Source organism: Cervus elaphus, chromosome 28, assembly GCF_910594005.1.
Source record: "Cervus elaphus chromosome 28, mCerEla1.1, whole genome shotgun sequence".
NCBI lineage: Eukaryota > Metazoa > Chordata > Mammalia > Artiodactyla > Cervidae > Cervus > Cervus elaphus.
Genome location: NC_057842.1, coordinates 20,598,648 through 20,615,114, shown reverse-complemented (window position 1 = coordinate 20,615,114; position 16,467 = coordinate 20,598,648). Strand labels below are relative to the sequence as shown.

At 44.2% G+C, this 16,467-nt stretch overlaps 1 protein-coding gene across 2 annotated transcripts in view; it reads right to left on the bottom strand.

Annotated features, from left to right (window-relative positions):
* Positions 1-16,076, bottom strand: part of MEI4 (meiotic double-stranded break formation protein 4) — a 235,044-nt gene extending 218,968 nt beyond the window's left edge. The window contains exons 1-2 of one of the 2 annotated variants that reach the window (XM_043890502.1): positions 15,713-16,076; positions 11,197-11,302 (exon numbers count right to left, since the gene is read on the bottom strand). The gene's annotated coding sequence lies outside the window, so the exon portion shown is untranslated. The remainder of the gene's footprint in view (positions 1-11,196; positions 11,303-15,712) is intronic. The other variant, XM_043890501.1, reaches the window with a different exon arrangement.
* Positions 16,077-16,467: the final 391 nt, after the last annotated feature.

The following is a 16,467-nucleotide window of genomic DNA, read 5'->3' as shown; positions in this document are numbered from 1 at the left end:
CTGGCACTCCAAATAAACACGATTCTGCAGCTTTAAATTCAAGACAGTGTGCCCCAGGACTAACTGCTGACAGCATTATTTGATCTGGGAAGACGTGCAAACATTCAACAACAAAAAAGCATGTGTCAATAATTCATAGGTCTAGAGTCAACTCTCTAGCAGAAGGAGAGTGGATTTTTTTTTTTTTCCTGTATCCCAAGACTTTTTTTTGTTTTTTGGTTTGAGTTAATTCCTCCCTCTTCAGTCTGCCAGGAGTCAGATCACCTGCTACAATCAGCTGTTCTGTTAACTTAGGTCGCTTTAGTCCAGGCTGACCAGGCTTCAACATACAAATCTCTGAACTGCAAGAGACAGGCATCAGTCTGGAAATGTGGCACTTCGTGCCCTCCTAATAACCTTAACTTCACCACCTCCTTCATGTCAATGAATGAGGTTTTCTCGACCCAACCCTGAGAACTTGATTTAGGCAGATAACATGTGTTTCTAGACTGTTCATGCAAGGGGGCAAGCTGAGACATCAGCTCCCTTCAACTCAGTCTCCTAGCTGTAGAATCTGAATGCATCTGCATTTCTGCCTCTCTGGTCCTGTTAATTCCCCTTCATCCAGCAACTCCAGAAACCATACTAACATGCAACCAGCTAACAAATGGGGGCTGTGATCACTGTGAAGAGAGATCTTGTAGCTGTGAAATACACCATCAGAAATCGGAATGATGGAACAGCTACAGTGAGCATATAAACAAGAAATTCAATGACTTGCTGCTACTTTTAAGAAAAAAAACCTGAATGCATTTGCCCACCAAAGTCTGACCTTGAGTCTTCTGAAATTGAAGCCCATGATAAATTACCTTTTCTTCATTTTTCAGTAACATTTTAAGTTGCAAATGTTAATATTTCACTCCAGGAGTCAAGTTCAGATAACTGTTCTGTGAGAAAATACCCTCGAAACACAAGGAAATTAACTGACAAATGAATTTATGAAACTGAAATATTAAAAGAGCAATTAATAAATTTGCCAGCTGTACTTCTCTTCTGTTTAAAAAAAAAAAAAAAAACAGCAGCACCTCATTGGGCTTTTTGATGGTGAGACCACATCAGAAATGTAAACATAATGGTAATTCATTCATTTATTCACCAAGTATTTTTTATGACCTGCTCTGTCCAGAGAATATAGTGGTGATGAAAATAGATGCATTCTGGAGCTCACATTTCTTATTTCTTACATTCTCCTGGCGGGGGGGGGGGGGGTGTGCAGGGGAGGCGGGGAGAGTCACAAAATAAATGCATGTAAAATGATGAACGTTGAATTGTCATAAACACAGCTGAGAAAACGAATGCAGGTACGATGGCAAGAGAAGGTAAGGGATCAGCTGCCATTTAAAAAATAAAGGTCAAGAAAGGCATCAATGAGCAGATGACATGACTGAGCAAAGATGCAGAGGAAGATGAGGGAGCAAGCTGTGCTGAGAGAGAGAGCAGGGAGGGTGACAGAGGAGGCCGCGGACAGGCAGGGCTGGGGTGCAGAGAGCACTCTCCCCAGCACAGCCTGACGGGACCCCCGTAAAAGCTGGCTTTCAGGGCACGTATCACGCCAGTGTTACATGAGGGTGTTGAAGCTCAGCCATGCCACCACCTGCCCAAGGTCACACAGGGAGTGGAAGTGCTGACACCTTCCCCCAGGGGCTCCTGCTCCGTCCAGAAGGTTTTCAACTGCACCCAGTTTTTCCACTGCATCCAATGCTGTTATCGCAACTTGTCAGAAACAACCCATTACACGAGGATATCAGAAAGGCGACTGTAAGGATGAGGGCTTGGGAGGCAGCACGTGGAACTGAAGAAAGGAGCCTCCAGGAAGCACAGAACTTGAAGAGCTGCCATCAGGAAGAGGAGAGACTGGTGTTCAGCATGCCCCAGAAGGCAGAACTGGGCCCGGTACCTGGAAATCACAGGGAGACAACTTTCCAGTAATCGGATGAATAAAAAGATCTAGTGACAGGAGCTAGCCAACGACGGGGTGGGCTGGCTTGTGAAGTTATGAAGCTCCAATTACTGGAGTTACTCAGGTAGAGGCTGAACGGCCATCCACTGTCTGAGATGAAGACAGATTTTAGCACTGATGTGCAGGCTATATGTACGGATGGACAGACGGCTGTTCCAATTCCATGATTACCCAAGCACCCGGGCAGGGCAGTGTGGCAATCAGAAGTTCCAGAGGTCAACCAGCGGGTTAAAACCCAGTCTCCACCATTTATACATGTTTTGCACACTCTACAAGCCTCGGCTTGCTTATCTGAAAAACGACACAAATTACGTAAGTCATCTCACGGTGCCTTAAATTAAAGAAGATAATCCATGTAAAGGACTTAACACGGGGCCTGGCACACAACGGTCAGTCAATTCAGCTAATACAGACGTGTGTTTGGGAGCATGGGTATAAAGTATAAATATACATGAGTAATGTGTGCACATTTGTTTTTCTGTTTTTACTCTTATACTCAGTGGTGAGAAGAGTTCAACATCCAAAGCTGAACTGTTATAGAATATTAAATGACAACAGGATGATACTAACCATAATAGTTATAAAAAATACTTAAACAGCCATCTTCTTAGTCTGATCATTTCATATTATATCTCTTTTAATTACCAGGAAATATGCAGAAAAGTTCATCTTTTAAACATCTGAAGTGCCAATTTAAAACTTACGAAAGGAAATATCAACATTTCCTTAAATGAAACAACTATTAAAAATTCAGTACTTTAGCATAAGAAAGAATGCCTAACAATCTACACCTGTATTTAATGTGTATTTATATGCAAATTCTTGAGTGTCTGTGTACACACACACATACACACACACACTCTTAAACTATAAATTATAAACTAGAAAGCCCATGGTTACTTTTAAATTACCTGTCAATAAGCAAAATTATTTCACATATTTCTTATATGTCAAGCATTTTATGCATATGTCTGTATTAACAGAAAATAAAGGAGAACTAAACCATAGAATATGGCATCTCTGGGCTAAAATCTGGAGATGCTTCTGGATGGCAGAGAGTGAATTATGTAATTTTAGATTAATTTGCCATCATTCGTCATTCCGGATAAACTAACATTTATTATTCGTTGAGAAAACATTCAAGAATGGATATGATTGATAAAAGGAAGCCTGTGTTTTAAGAAAAACTCAGGCAATATTTTATCTCTGCAGCAGGGTGCTCAACACTTTTAGGAAGTCATAGTATGAAACATTACAGACAGAGAAAATATTTCCAATGATAGTATTTGTTTGAGACACCGGGATATGTATGGATGCACATCCATCATTATATTGATCCTCCCAACAGCCCTGTGACATAGCTGCTATTACCCCTGCCCTATCAGCACGCACACAGGGGCCCAGGAAGTAAACTGCTCAAAGCCTCAAAGGAAGAAGTGAAGATACAGTCCCATTCTGAAACCTTCCATCCTTCTGTATCGTCTGCCATGCAATCACATTAAATTAGCGTATCTGGGCACAAATAATCTATTTCATTAAGTGCAATTCACACCAAAACTCTGTTGGATATATCTCATGGTCTCAAGAGCTTGGTATCAGAAGGGATGATCCAGCCTGTCACCAAAGACAGCATCAGGCATCCAGCCCAATCTCAGTGGATAACACCATATTGAAAATGTGATTACCTAACCATCAGTTCTTAGCAAGTCCTGCCAGACACTCTATGTCTGCTTCTATTAATCCCAGGTCCACCCTTAGAGCAAAAATAATATAAAGTTCAGTTTCCCACATCACCATCCAAGAATTTGAAGTGAGCGATCACTGTCTCCCCTTATAAAACCCCCAGACCCATTGCTCATAACATCCTAAGATTAAGCCTCTTTTCACTCTGGCGGCCTCTTCCGGTTGTATGTGATCTGTCAAAATCCCCCTTCGGTGACACTCTGCACTAACCTCCAATCCCACGATGAACACGATCAGTTACGGCCCTTGGACCTTTCTCTTAATGTCACCGATGGTGTTAAGCTGCTGAACCATCAGGTCTCAGGGATGGCTCAGGAGGACATAAAGGAAAAACAATTAAAATCTTCTTTTCCAAAATTTCTTTTAAGCTAGATCTCTACTTGCACAACTGATTTCTGCGGAGAGTCAAACACCTGACTTCTCAGCTCTGCAGTCTAGTCCCAGAGGAACGGAGCGCACCCTCTCACGATGGTGGGCCTCCTCCGTGACGCGTGGTGAGTCCCCTCTGACAGCAACGCCCCGTCTGCACACTCTCCACCCGCCTTCACTGCCTCCTTCCGCTGCCTGGTCTCAAGTCTTCTGAATTCACCCCTCCTTCCTTCCTCACCCGGGCGCCACCCTCTGCTCCTTCATCTGCATTTCCACAGCACTGGGAAACAGAGATCCCAAGGCAGGATCAACAGCCATTTGGGGGTCTTGCTCCTCTACTAGACAAGAGTGAGCCCACCTACTTGTGGACTTTGCCCTCGTCAGCTATTATTTCCAGCGCTGGATTTGGGAAGATCAAGCCATGCCCTACGTGAATAACTACAAAAAAGGTTAGAAGTGGAACAGCTCATGGAAACAAGGCTAAGACCAGAGAAGTTACGGAACGGAAGGCGTGTTTAGATACATATGGACAAAGGAAAAGGTATCAGCAGCGGGAAGAAAGCCTTGAGCCCGACTGCAGCATGGAGCCTCGAAGGGAAATGTCAACATCTTTTGAACATCTCCGCACACAAGCCACTGTGCATTCACTTTACAGCCAGTAGCTCGTGTGAGACCTCATTTAATAATTCTGTGACTGGGTAAACAAGATCCTACCTTACAGCACACGGAACTACAGTTCCTGTCAAGATCCTTATCAATCCTTATCAATATCCTGTGATAAACCAAAATGGAAAAGAACACGAAAAAGAATGTAAATATAACTGAATTATATTACTATATAGCAGAAATTAACACAATGTAAGTCAACCACACTTTAATAAAATTTAAAAAAATGATTATGTGTTGTAGAATTTAATATCATTTTTTGGAGTTAAGGAAACTGAAGTTCAGAAGGCAGCTTTCTCAAGGATATCCGATTACCAAGTGATGGAACTGGACTTTTTAACTGTCATCTCTCTGCACAATCTTTCTGCAATACAATTCCGAAGCTTGGGAGTGGGAACTGAATGTAACCGGGCTAGGAATGGGCCTCCCTGAATTGCCCTGTGTAGTCACCTTGTGTCTCCTCTGACATTCATCTCAGGTTATGACCACAGCAGAGCACATGTGCATGCGTGTACACACACACCCACACACACACACTGGCAGGCCCGCTGTCTCCACAAGCACTGCTAGATAAGGGATTTTTTTACCCCCAAAGACGGCCTAGTGAGACAGGCACGAGCAGCACTGCATACTAATCACCTCTGAAAAACTCCCATCAGAAATAATTTCAAATATGTGTTCAAGAGGCAAGGATAGCACAGGGAATAGGAGAGCGGGTTTAGGAGGCAGGCTTCCCAGCGCCGCCCTCTATTAGCTGTGAGACTTTATTCAGATTATTCAACCTCTCTGTGCCTCAGTTTGCCAATCTGTAAAATGGGACTCAAAAGAGTACTCAACTTGTAAATTAAGGAGACGAAGTGAGTCAAGGCACATGGCCCCTGTGTACTCTGTCAGGCAGAGAGGAAACAATGCGATGCTTGGTCCGCTTGAGGCTTGTATGGGTCCATGAGTCAATGCCAGCCCCTGGTCTCCAAAGCCTCTGTCTCTCTCTGCACAGCATAAAGCTAGCAAGAACTCAGGGAAAGAGACACTTGTGGGCTGATGTGAACATGAGGAGGAACTGAACTCTGGAGCCAGTCTGGAAGATCTGAAGGATGAGAAGGACTCAGGCAAAGGAGGGACAAAACTTGATGGGGTGGACAGTACAGGCAGCCAGCAGATAACAGCATGCCTATTTGTGGGAGAGGGCATGGATTTCTCACTGAAGAATATGGTAGTTTGGGGAAGAAAGGGAAATAATATAGAACAGGGAAGTTGGGATCTTGAAGGTCAGTTAGAGGAGTCTGAACTCACTGCCCATGGACGGCTGGAAACAGGCATGGTCTTCGGAGTGGATGAGTGCAACACTCCTAGTAATGTTTTAGGAAGAGAATTTTGCTAGGCAGGAAGGAGTTAGGGATTGCTGACACCATACAGGGAAGAGGGGCTGGAAGGAGAGCCAGGCCAGGATGCTAATGTGTACACACAGAATACAAGATGCCCTGAAAGATGTCTGTGACACGGTGGGGCTTCCTGCCAGATTGGAAAGAGGAAAGTAAGGGAATACTTGCATATGATTCCCATATTAGGCCAGCGATGTGACAGACCCCAATCAGAAAATCATACTAAAATTACTGGAAAGTAAAAAACATGCAAAATAACACTGATAAAATATTTATTCAGCCCACTGCAACTATTCTCGGAAGCTGTTTCCTTAATTCTTTACTGAAGTTTCACTTTTTATCAATGAGTGATGAAAAGGAGGTAAACACATTAATAATGAAAGAAGCCAGCTTCCTGCCAAGTAGTTTGAATCAGTGCCCTTCTCCATGATCTTATGCGGTAGTCATATTTTTGGAGTATGCTGGGAAACTGGGAATTTGTCTATTATTTATCACGAAAGATTTTACATCAGCAACCTAGTAAGAAATGTACCTTTGGGGTCTTTGAGCTGAAACACTGCTTCATTTGCTATTTGCAATGATGCTGCAGTTATTTGCCTGTATGCATGCTGCTGCTGCTGCTGCTAAGTCACTTCAGTCGTGTCCGACTCTGTGTGATCCCATAGACGGCAGCCCACCAGGCTCCCCCGTCCCTGGGATTCTCCAGGCAAGAACACTGCAGTGGGTTGCCATTTCCTTCTCCAATGTGTGAAAGTGAAAAGTGAAAGTGAAGTCGCTCAGTCATGTCCGACTCTTAGTGACCCCATGGACTGCAGCCCACGAGGCTCCTCCGTCCATGGGATTTTCCAGGCAAGAGTCCTGGAGTGGGGTGCCATTGCCTTCTCCATGTATGCATGCAGTTCATTCTAAACCACAATTTTGGTCTTCGGAAACTGACCTTGATGAAAAGAATTCATTGATAATATATGTACTTTTAAAAACTCTATTCATTATATAGATGAAATAGTGCTTAGTAACTATCAGATAAAGAGATGGATAATCTGTTTATTTGATAATTTGATAACGGATGGTGGATGATTTTTTAGTTAGAAAACAAGACAATCTTATAAGAGTGGACACTTTTAAGAACCATACTTATAAAAGAAATAGCTTTTTAGAAAGCAGCAACTTCTTGGGAACTATGTAAGATTTTGTGCACTGTCATAAAAAGGCAGATTATCATGAGAAACTTATATTCTGCCCACAAACACACAACACCATTTATCAGCTGTGCCAGGCACTGGAAATAAGGATGCCCTTTCCCTCAGAAGCTTTCTTTCTGGGGGAGGCCAATCAATAAGAAAATAAATGAAGCATCAACTAGTCAGGAAGCAATAGAAATGGACATGGAACAACAGACTGGTTCCAAATAGGAAAAGGAGTACATCAAGGCTGTTTATTGTCACCGTGCTTATTTAACTTATATGCAGAGTACATTATGACAAATGCCGGGCTGAATAAAGCACAAGCTGGAATCAAGATGGTCAGGAGAATTATCAATAACTTCAGATATGCAGATGACACCACCCTTATGGCAGAAAGTGAAGTAAGTGAAGTGAAGCGAAGTCGCTCAGTCCTGTCCAACTCTTTGCAACCCCGTGCACTGTAGCCTACCAGGCTCCTCCATCCATGGGATTTTCCAGGCAAGAATACTGGAGTGGGTTGCCATTTCAAGAAGAACTAAAGAGCCTCTTGATGCAAGTGAAAGAGGAGAGTGAAAAAGTTGGATTAAAGCTCAACATTCAGAAAACTAAGATCATGGCATCTGGTCCCATTACTTCATGGCAAATAGATGTGGAAACAGTGGCAGACTTTATTTTTGGGGGCTCCAAAATCACTGCAGATGGTGACTGCAGTCATGAAATTAAAAGACGCTTGCTCCTTGGAAGGAAAGTTATGACCAACTTAGATAGCATATTAAAAGCAGAGACATTACTTTGCCAACAAAGGTCCATCTAGTCAAGGCTATGGTTTTTCCAGTAGTCATGTATGGATGTGAGAGTTGGACTGTGAAGAAAGTTGAGCACCGAAGAATTGATGCTTTTGAACTGTGGTGTTGGAGAAGACTCTTGAGAGTCCCTTGGACTGCAAGGAGATCCAACCAGTCCATCCTAAAGGAGATCAGTCCTGAATATTCACTGGAAGGACTGATGCTGAAGCTGAAACGCCAATACTTTGGCCACCTCATGCGAAGAGTTGATTCACTGGAAAAGACCCTGATGCTGGGAAAAACTGAAGGTGAGAGGAGAAGGGGACGACAGAGGATAAGATGGTTGGATGGCATCACTGACTCATTGAACATTGAATTTGGGTAAATTCTGGGAGTTGGTGATGGACAGGGAGGCCTGATGTGCTGTGGTTTATGGGGTCACAAAGAGTCGGACACGACTGAGCAACTGAACTGAAATGAACTGAGTGTGTGAATAGCAACTTTGGATAAAGTATAAAAGCAGTTCAGAAGAGAAAGAAAGTAGTTTTCTCTTACCATTGTCCCAGAGATAAAAAGAAATGTGTCATAATCTGCTACTCTAAACCCATTTGGGGGGATTTGTAAAGAATCACAAGTATGTTTTATTTTGTTTTTTAATCCTGTGAGAAAAAAGCTATTCATGAAAGTAGAAGGCAGGCGTGGGTAAAGCGACTGTGAGCAAGCAGTCTCTGAAATACATTTCCTAGCAATTATTAGAGATTAAAAAAGTCACATCTCTCCTTCCAACAATCAAAATTACTTTCTAATGAGTTGTTTTCATTCTACTATTCATCCAGATTAAACCAAAGCACACATTAAATACAAAAAGATTTATTTTCCAGAGTTCTGCCAGGGTGAAAGCAATCTAATCAAAAACGAAATGGGGAATGAGCTCACTGAATAAATCAGAAGGAAGAATTAAAGAAGCTGACAGATATTTTGGAGGCCTGTTAAAAAATAAATTGGATTTTCATTATAAAAATTGACTTAAATAAATGATACACTTAAGAACCCACTTCAGAACATTTCCTTAAAGTCAATTTGATTATCAACCCCAAGATATTGCATTTCAATATATTTTGTTATATTTCCAAAATACAAGAGGTATAGGAAAGGACATACACAGAGTAAACGCCCAGAAAATAGAAAGAAATAAATAAATACTAAAAAATCTTTGATTCTGATACCTGATGTTCAGATTTGAAACCTAAATAAAAAGTTAGGCAAAATATTTTACATAGTGCCACCAAAATAACTAGAGGATAATTAAAGTAAATTTTATATTTGAGGAAAAGCAAAAGAAAACTTGATAGTAGACACAGCCCTCTAAAGATCTATAATTTATAAATTACTCCCTTGATGGATAATCTGTAAGTATAGATATATCCACTAATAGGGACAATATTAAGCCTTCATGAAAGACAGCTGTTCATACGACAAGTGAAAGTTGTGTCCGACTCTTTGTGACCCCAGGGACTATACAGTCCATGGAATTCTCCAGGCCAGAATACTGGAGTGGGTAGCTGTTCCGTTCTCCAGGGGATCTTCCCAACCCCGGGATGAAACCCAGGTCTCCCGCATTGCAGGTGGATTCTTTACCAGCTGAGACACCAGGGAAGCCCTGTTCATATGACATGTGACACTTTAATCAGCAGAAATGGGGAGCATGAATGTGTGGCGGCGGGCAGCGGGGCAGGCGGGTGGGGATTGGATCTATTCTCTGTATTTTCAAGCAAGGAATGAGGAAGTACAGACCTTCTCATAATCTCTGGAGGTAGTAAGCCTTCTAGGTAAAATTATCATGTTCATACACTCAGCAGGTAATACCAGAGAAAAGAGTTTCTGTTCTAGGCACTCCACCTTTAAACAGATAAAGCTGGTAAAGGAACTCAGAATCCTGCTGTCTGAGGGACAGAGGAGGGAAGTGTAAACTGCGCTTGTTCCATGAAACCCCAAGGAAGAGGACACAGATGGGAGGGGAAGTTGTGCATACATGTTCTAGCTGTCAGATGTGTTAAAGACTGAGAGCTCTAGAGAAGTGAGTTCCCTATTGCGGGAGGTATTCAAGCACACAGAGAGAGAGATGACAGGGATGGGGCAGAATGCACCCAAACTCTGAAAATTAAATGGGTCAGGACCACCTTCAAGCTGAGATCTTGTGATTATAAGAAACAGAAATCACAGCCACTGACATCGGGGGACTAAAGAGTCATTCAGTGACACTGATGTACAACAGATGCCTGGGAAAAAGTGTTGAGGGCACAGTACCCATGAGGGTCCAGGCAGGAAGCTAATGGTGCCTCAATCTGGGTAATGTGAAGGAGAGCTTCATAAAGAGCTACTTCCAAAGGTGTGGGCAACCAAAGGGGGAAACACAGTGTGCGGGGACCAGAAACAACAGCAGAGGGCCAAGGGCACCCTCCGCTTCCCCTGGATCGAAAGGGAGGAGAGGAGGGGCAGTTACCAGGTCTGGGAGAGAGACCTGCGGAGGACGGGACCACCCGGGAGGAGCTGTGACCTTCCATCCTCCAGGATGATCCTCATGACTGTAGGCGGAGCAGGGGCTGATGTGGACCTGCAGGGTGGAGGGGCAGAGAGATCTGAGAGGCCAAACAGAAGACTTCTGGCACAAATGCCAGCAAAGCCATGGAAAACAGGGCAAACGGGAAAGTCCTGGACGAGGTAAGAGGCTCTGGACTGCCTTCTCTCTAGGTCCTTTCCAAAGAGAGCAACATGCTTTTCAATGGACACGGTGAAAATGAGAGTCACAGACCTATGTTTTTTTACCATCCTTGTACATATAATGCTGGCTCTTTCTGATTCTCCAGGCATTCGCCTGGATTTGTTTTCTGAACTAAGCACTCAGCCGCAAGAATTGCTCTACCCAAAACAAAAGTGCCACAGAAGACGAGAGCTTCCCAGGTGGCGCTAGTGGTAAAGAACTCGCCTGCCAATGCAAGAGGGGTAAGAGAAGAGGATTCGATCCCTGGGTCAGGAAGATCCCCTGGAGGAAAGCATGGCCAACTCACTCTAGTATTCTTGCCTGGAGAATCCCCACGGGCAGAGGAGCCTGGAGGGCTACAGTCTGTAGGTTCACAGAGTCAATCAGAAAAGCACAGCACAGGATCTGAAAACCTGAATATAGAACCATCGAGCCTATGTTAGTTAGGCGATTTTCCATCTGATATCCTGGCTACTCATTCCTTCATTCACCAGATAGGTTTAATGATCTCCTACTGGACAGGTGCTGTGCTGGGCCTGGGGACTCAACTGCCAACAAGAAAAGTCCATCACTGCCTTCACTGAGCTGTCAGCTGACTGTCAATCACTCCAATCTACAACACCCTCTGTTCAGTTAAGGAATCTCAGGAGTGCTATGGATCAGAGACGCAAACTATGACCCACAGACCAAATACGGGTGGCCTTGCTTCCATCAGCCATGTTTTATTGAAACACCCATGTCCATTAGCTTATGTGTGGTCTATCATTGTTTCAGTGCTACAACCTCAGAGTTGCTACAGGAGGATTGCAAAGCCTGATATATTACTAACTGGTTCTGTACAGAAAAGTTTGCCAATACTTGCTCTAAATAAAACCTAATGCTTTAAGAATAAATATATTAAAGGAAACATATTGTCACTCATCAAACATCTCTGGGTGCCCTAGCTACAAACCAAGTCATGAGGGAGGCTGGCTTTCTGCCAAGTTGCATTTCTACTGTTCTAAGTTTTGGTTCTGTATTTTTTCCTTCTTTCATTATAAAGGCAGATAAAAAAACTGTCACATGGCTAATGTCTTCAATTAACAGCTAACTCTATTTGGAGGATGTTCACATTCTCTTATACTGTATCTAGTCTTTTGATTGATCAGAGTTCTTCCATATCATGGAAGGCCCATTTTTCCAATGATCCTTTTCGCTGAATCACACCAAACAAGTTTTGACAGGGGTGATTTTAGGCTATCTTTTAAATTGAACAATAAAATTGATTGTAAAAGCACTTAGCCACCACTCAAGTGCTATATAAATGCAAAATCATAGCAGCAATAGTACCTTCACTTCCCTGCAGAGAGAAACATGAGTGGATGCTTATTCCCCAATCACTTGACCCAGAGAGCATTAAAATTTTAAATGTAAAAAAAAATAAATAAATAAACTAGCTTTCATTGGCTGTTACCAAAAATTCCTAATAAGAAGTGACAGGATCTGTGCCGGTTGTGGTTCCTCGGAAGGATGTTAAGCGGCTCAGCGGTGGCTGTGGCTGACCATTGATTTGCCACTCCCTAAACCCTTTTCATCCCTAAATGGGAATCAATGTAGCATGAATAAAATTAAACGACCATTTAGTTCATATTTAGTCACTATAATGAAGCAATAGCTGGCTGGAGAAAGATCTTTGCCAAGCCTTGGTTCCTGAAAGTTTTCCCATCCGCTAGCCATAATGTACATTTCATGGGTCAAGAGAAAGGAGAGTGAGTCCACCAGTGAACTCAGAACCAAGAATGAGATGATAACGGGAGGCAGCATGGAGAAGGTCTGGCTGATTGGGTAACAAGAGAGGTTTCTGTTAGGTACCAGCTTAGACATTCTATTGTTGAAAACACCTTCCTTGATATCCTTAGATCAAGTCATTTCCCTCCAATACATAGCTCTTAACATTCGATACTGCTATATCACAGTTGCAGCTGGGTCATTCCTTATTTCCTTGGTTCTTTGATGGCAATGACCCTTGGTGAGTTCCACTGAGCTCATGACCTGCCTCTGCAGGGCAGAAATTGCTACAGTGAACACACAATAAGCACTGAGAAAAAAAAAAAAATAGCTGGTTGACCTGATGAATGAATGGATAGGTAAGCAAGCTGGATGCTAGGCGCTCTGACAGCATGTAAGAATACCCTGGTCATTCTATGATACTTCTCAAAACTAACGGCCCATGTCTTCCTGTCCTGAGCTAGGCTCTAGGAAAATGCACAAACTGCACACCAGCTCCTGGTATCTTCACCACCAACTACCTCCTCTCTGCTCTTTCACTCCCCTGTCTTAACTTCTCTTGATATATAATCATGATCAAATTGCTCCCAGCTGCAGAAAAGGAAAAAAAAACAAAAAACAAAAACAGTATCCCATCACCTCCACCTCACCTAGCTGTTCTTACAAAGGCTGAAAAAGACAAACCTGAGGCCTACCTGAAAATTCTCTTGCCCCTTCTCTGCAGACCTCACCCTAATAACCACGCTTCTATTCTTAAAATGCTTTGCTCTCTGACTTCAGTGCCACTATTCCCCTGATTCTTCTTCTATACCATACCCTGTCAATTCTATAATCCAATATATCTAAAAACTGATCTTCTTCTTCCTCAAACCATTAACAACTCTTGTCTTTATGGCTACATCAGTCTTCTGCCAGACCTCTCAGCTCCCTCCAATCCACTCTGCACAGTGAAGTCATAAGTTCACCTCAATAATGCTCCAAAGTAATTTCACTGGTTCTATTACATTGTGACTCTGGCCCTCACCTTCAAGTGCCTTTGTACTGTAGATTTAACTTACATATGACAAATACAGGCCCCATGAAACAGCTATTCTGTCTGATCTTCACCACAATATCCAGTGGACTCCTGACACCTTTATATGTGTTAAAACATATTCAAGGTAATGTTTTCTAAATCTTGACAAGGCCTCCAAACTACTGGTTTTGGAAGGCTGGTTCCAAATACTGGTATTCCCACCATTACTCATGTAAAAAGAGCAAAAGTCTTACTCAGAGTCATCAATTTGTGCTCCTGACCATCATTCCTGGTTTCTCTCTTAATTTTGTCATTTGTGGTCCATATCCCTGCTCTGAAAGTCATCCAGATTATGCATGTTCCAAATTATACAGGCTCTTTATTGCACTTGATCTAAAGACTTACTTCTAAAGCAGTAAGTCTTCCCAAATATAAATAAGTAGAATAGTTGCTAACACAATTTTCTGCCAAGTGACTGAGTCTCACTGTAGCCACATGAAACACTGTAAATCTCTCGATTTTAAGCAGAAAAAAGGCAGTTGCAAACAATCCCAAGAATGTGATCAATGTATACGTAATTAGAGACAAATACCGCTCTTGAAAGAAATATACCCTGCTCAGGAACACGGCCCACGGTATGAGTTTTTCTACATTATGAGCATTTTATGAATATTAAATAACAGTACACATCTTTATAATCTATGGCTCCTGATGACCTCAAGTCCAAAATGTGTTTCTGAACTTCCAGCCTATGAAGTTATACAAAGCCTTTCATAATTCAGTACAAGCCACTGGTCCCACTTATTAGCTGCCACTTTTATTAGACATTCAGGTTACATTAAAACACGGTCTTCCCCACATATGCTCAGCTTCCTGCCTTTACTCTTCTCATCCTTTTCATTTGCAATGTATTTCCCACTTCTACCCCTATTTCCTAAGTATCTGTTACCTACGCCACTGTCAGGGTACCACCTCCTCCAGCAAGCCCTCTGCCCCACAGCATTTTTTCTGAATCTCCTAATGAAATCCCACCCTGCCCCTGAATGTTTCCTACCTAACTCTACATCTATCTCTGCCCCAGGCCTGGGAGGTCTTTCAAGGAGGAGACCATGTGTGTGCCATCTTTGACATCTACAGTACCTTACATCAGTTCAGTTCAGTTCAGTCACTCAGTCGTGTATGACTCTTTGCGACCCCATGAACCGCAGCACGCCAGGCCTCCCTGTCCATCACTAACTCCTGGAGTCCACCCAAATCCATGTCCATAAAGTCGGTGATGCCATCCAATCATCTCATCCTCTGTTGTCCCCATCTCCTCCTGTCCTCAATCTTTCCCAGCATCTAGGTCTTTTCAAATGGGTCAGCTCTTTGCATCAGGCAGCCAAAGTATTGGAGTTTCAGTTTCAACATCAGTCCTTCCAATGAACACTCAGGACTGATCTCCTTTAGGATGGGCTGTGGTTCCTTCAAAATAATGGGGGCTCAATAAAAGACGTGTTGGGGACTTCCCTGGTGGTCCAGTGGCTAAGACTCCACACGCCAACGCAGGGGGCTGGACATACATCCCTGGTCAGGGAACTAGTTCCTACACGTCCCAACTAAAGATCCCGAGACCTCAAGGAAGATCCCATTTGCTGCAACTAAGAACCAGGCAGCCAAATATATATTTTTTAAAAAATAAATTTAAAAATGTGCATAAGGCACTGATTTACCAACCGCAGCAATGGCCTCCAAGCACAGGCCTCTTCTGCCCCCAGGAGGGAACCATTTTTGGCGGGGGGGGGGGGGGGGGGGGTCAAGCCAGGCTTGAACACGCCTGGAGGTTAGAACACACCCGGGACGCCCACACATTTGGAGGCGCAGGCCGGAGTCTAACTCCAGAAGCTCCAGCGCCGCTGCGATCCACTGCATCGGGTAGAGAGACACGGAACACGTGCGCTGGCAGCCCATGGCACAGATACGCGTCTCCGAACGAAGCCACGCGCCAGGCACGCGGGGAGGCGGAGACGGGGGAGCCGGTGCAGGGCGCCTCCGCACCTACCTTCGGGGACCCTGCAGAGCAAGGAGGGCTCCTCCCGCGGGGAGCCGGTGCAGGCGGGGAAGGGGCCGCGGGGACTGGAGCTCTGCGACGTCGCCGGCGGCCCTAGCCCGACCGCCCAGAGAAGGCCGCCCGGCGCCGGCTTCGGTCCGCGCTCGGGGGCGCGCGGGGAGGGCCGGGCCGCGCGCCCCACAAGCCCCCGCGGCGCGCTCGGCCGGCCGCGCCGGGGCCGCGCCGGAGCCGCAGGGAGTCGGGAGCGCCGCCTGGGTGGGAGCGGGTCTTCCCGGCGGCCCCTGCGAGGGCCCGCGCCGCGCGGGCAAAAGCTAAGGCGAGGCCTCGCGCCTCCCCGAGGACCGCATCCCCTGGGCTTCCCGCCGGAAGGGGAAATCGAGTCCTAGCGGAGAACAAGCCCTCGGGGAGACTTCTGGAAGGAGATCTGGTGATTCCAGCGGGGGAGGGGGAGCAGCTTGGACAGGATGAATCCGAAAACGACACTTCTCTTCCCAAAAATGAAATTAAACTTGTGTTTCTTCCAAGAAATTGTGGTCATTACAGAATGATGTTGCTCTCTGTTCACCTTTCACATCATATGTATTGTCAATTTTTTTTGGGGGGGGGGGCGGTGGGAGCCTTACATCTTACAAAAAAAAATGCTTCCATAGTTTAGAATCCCAGTTCGAAGCATTTTTTTTTTTTTTGTAAGATGTAAGGCTCCCACCGCCCGCCCCCCAAAAAATTGACAATACAATGTATGACAA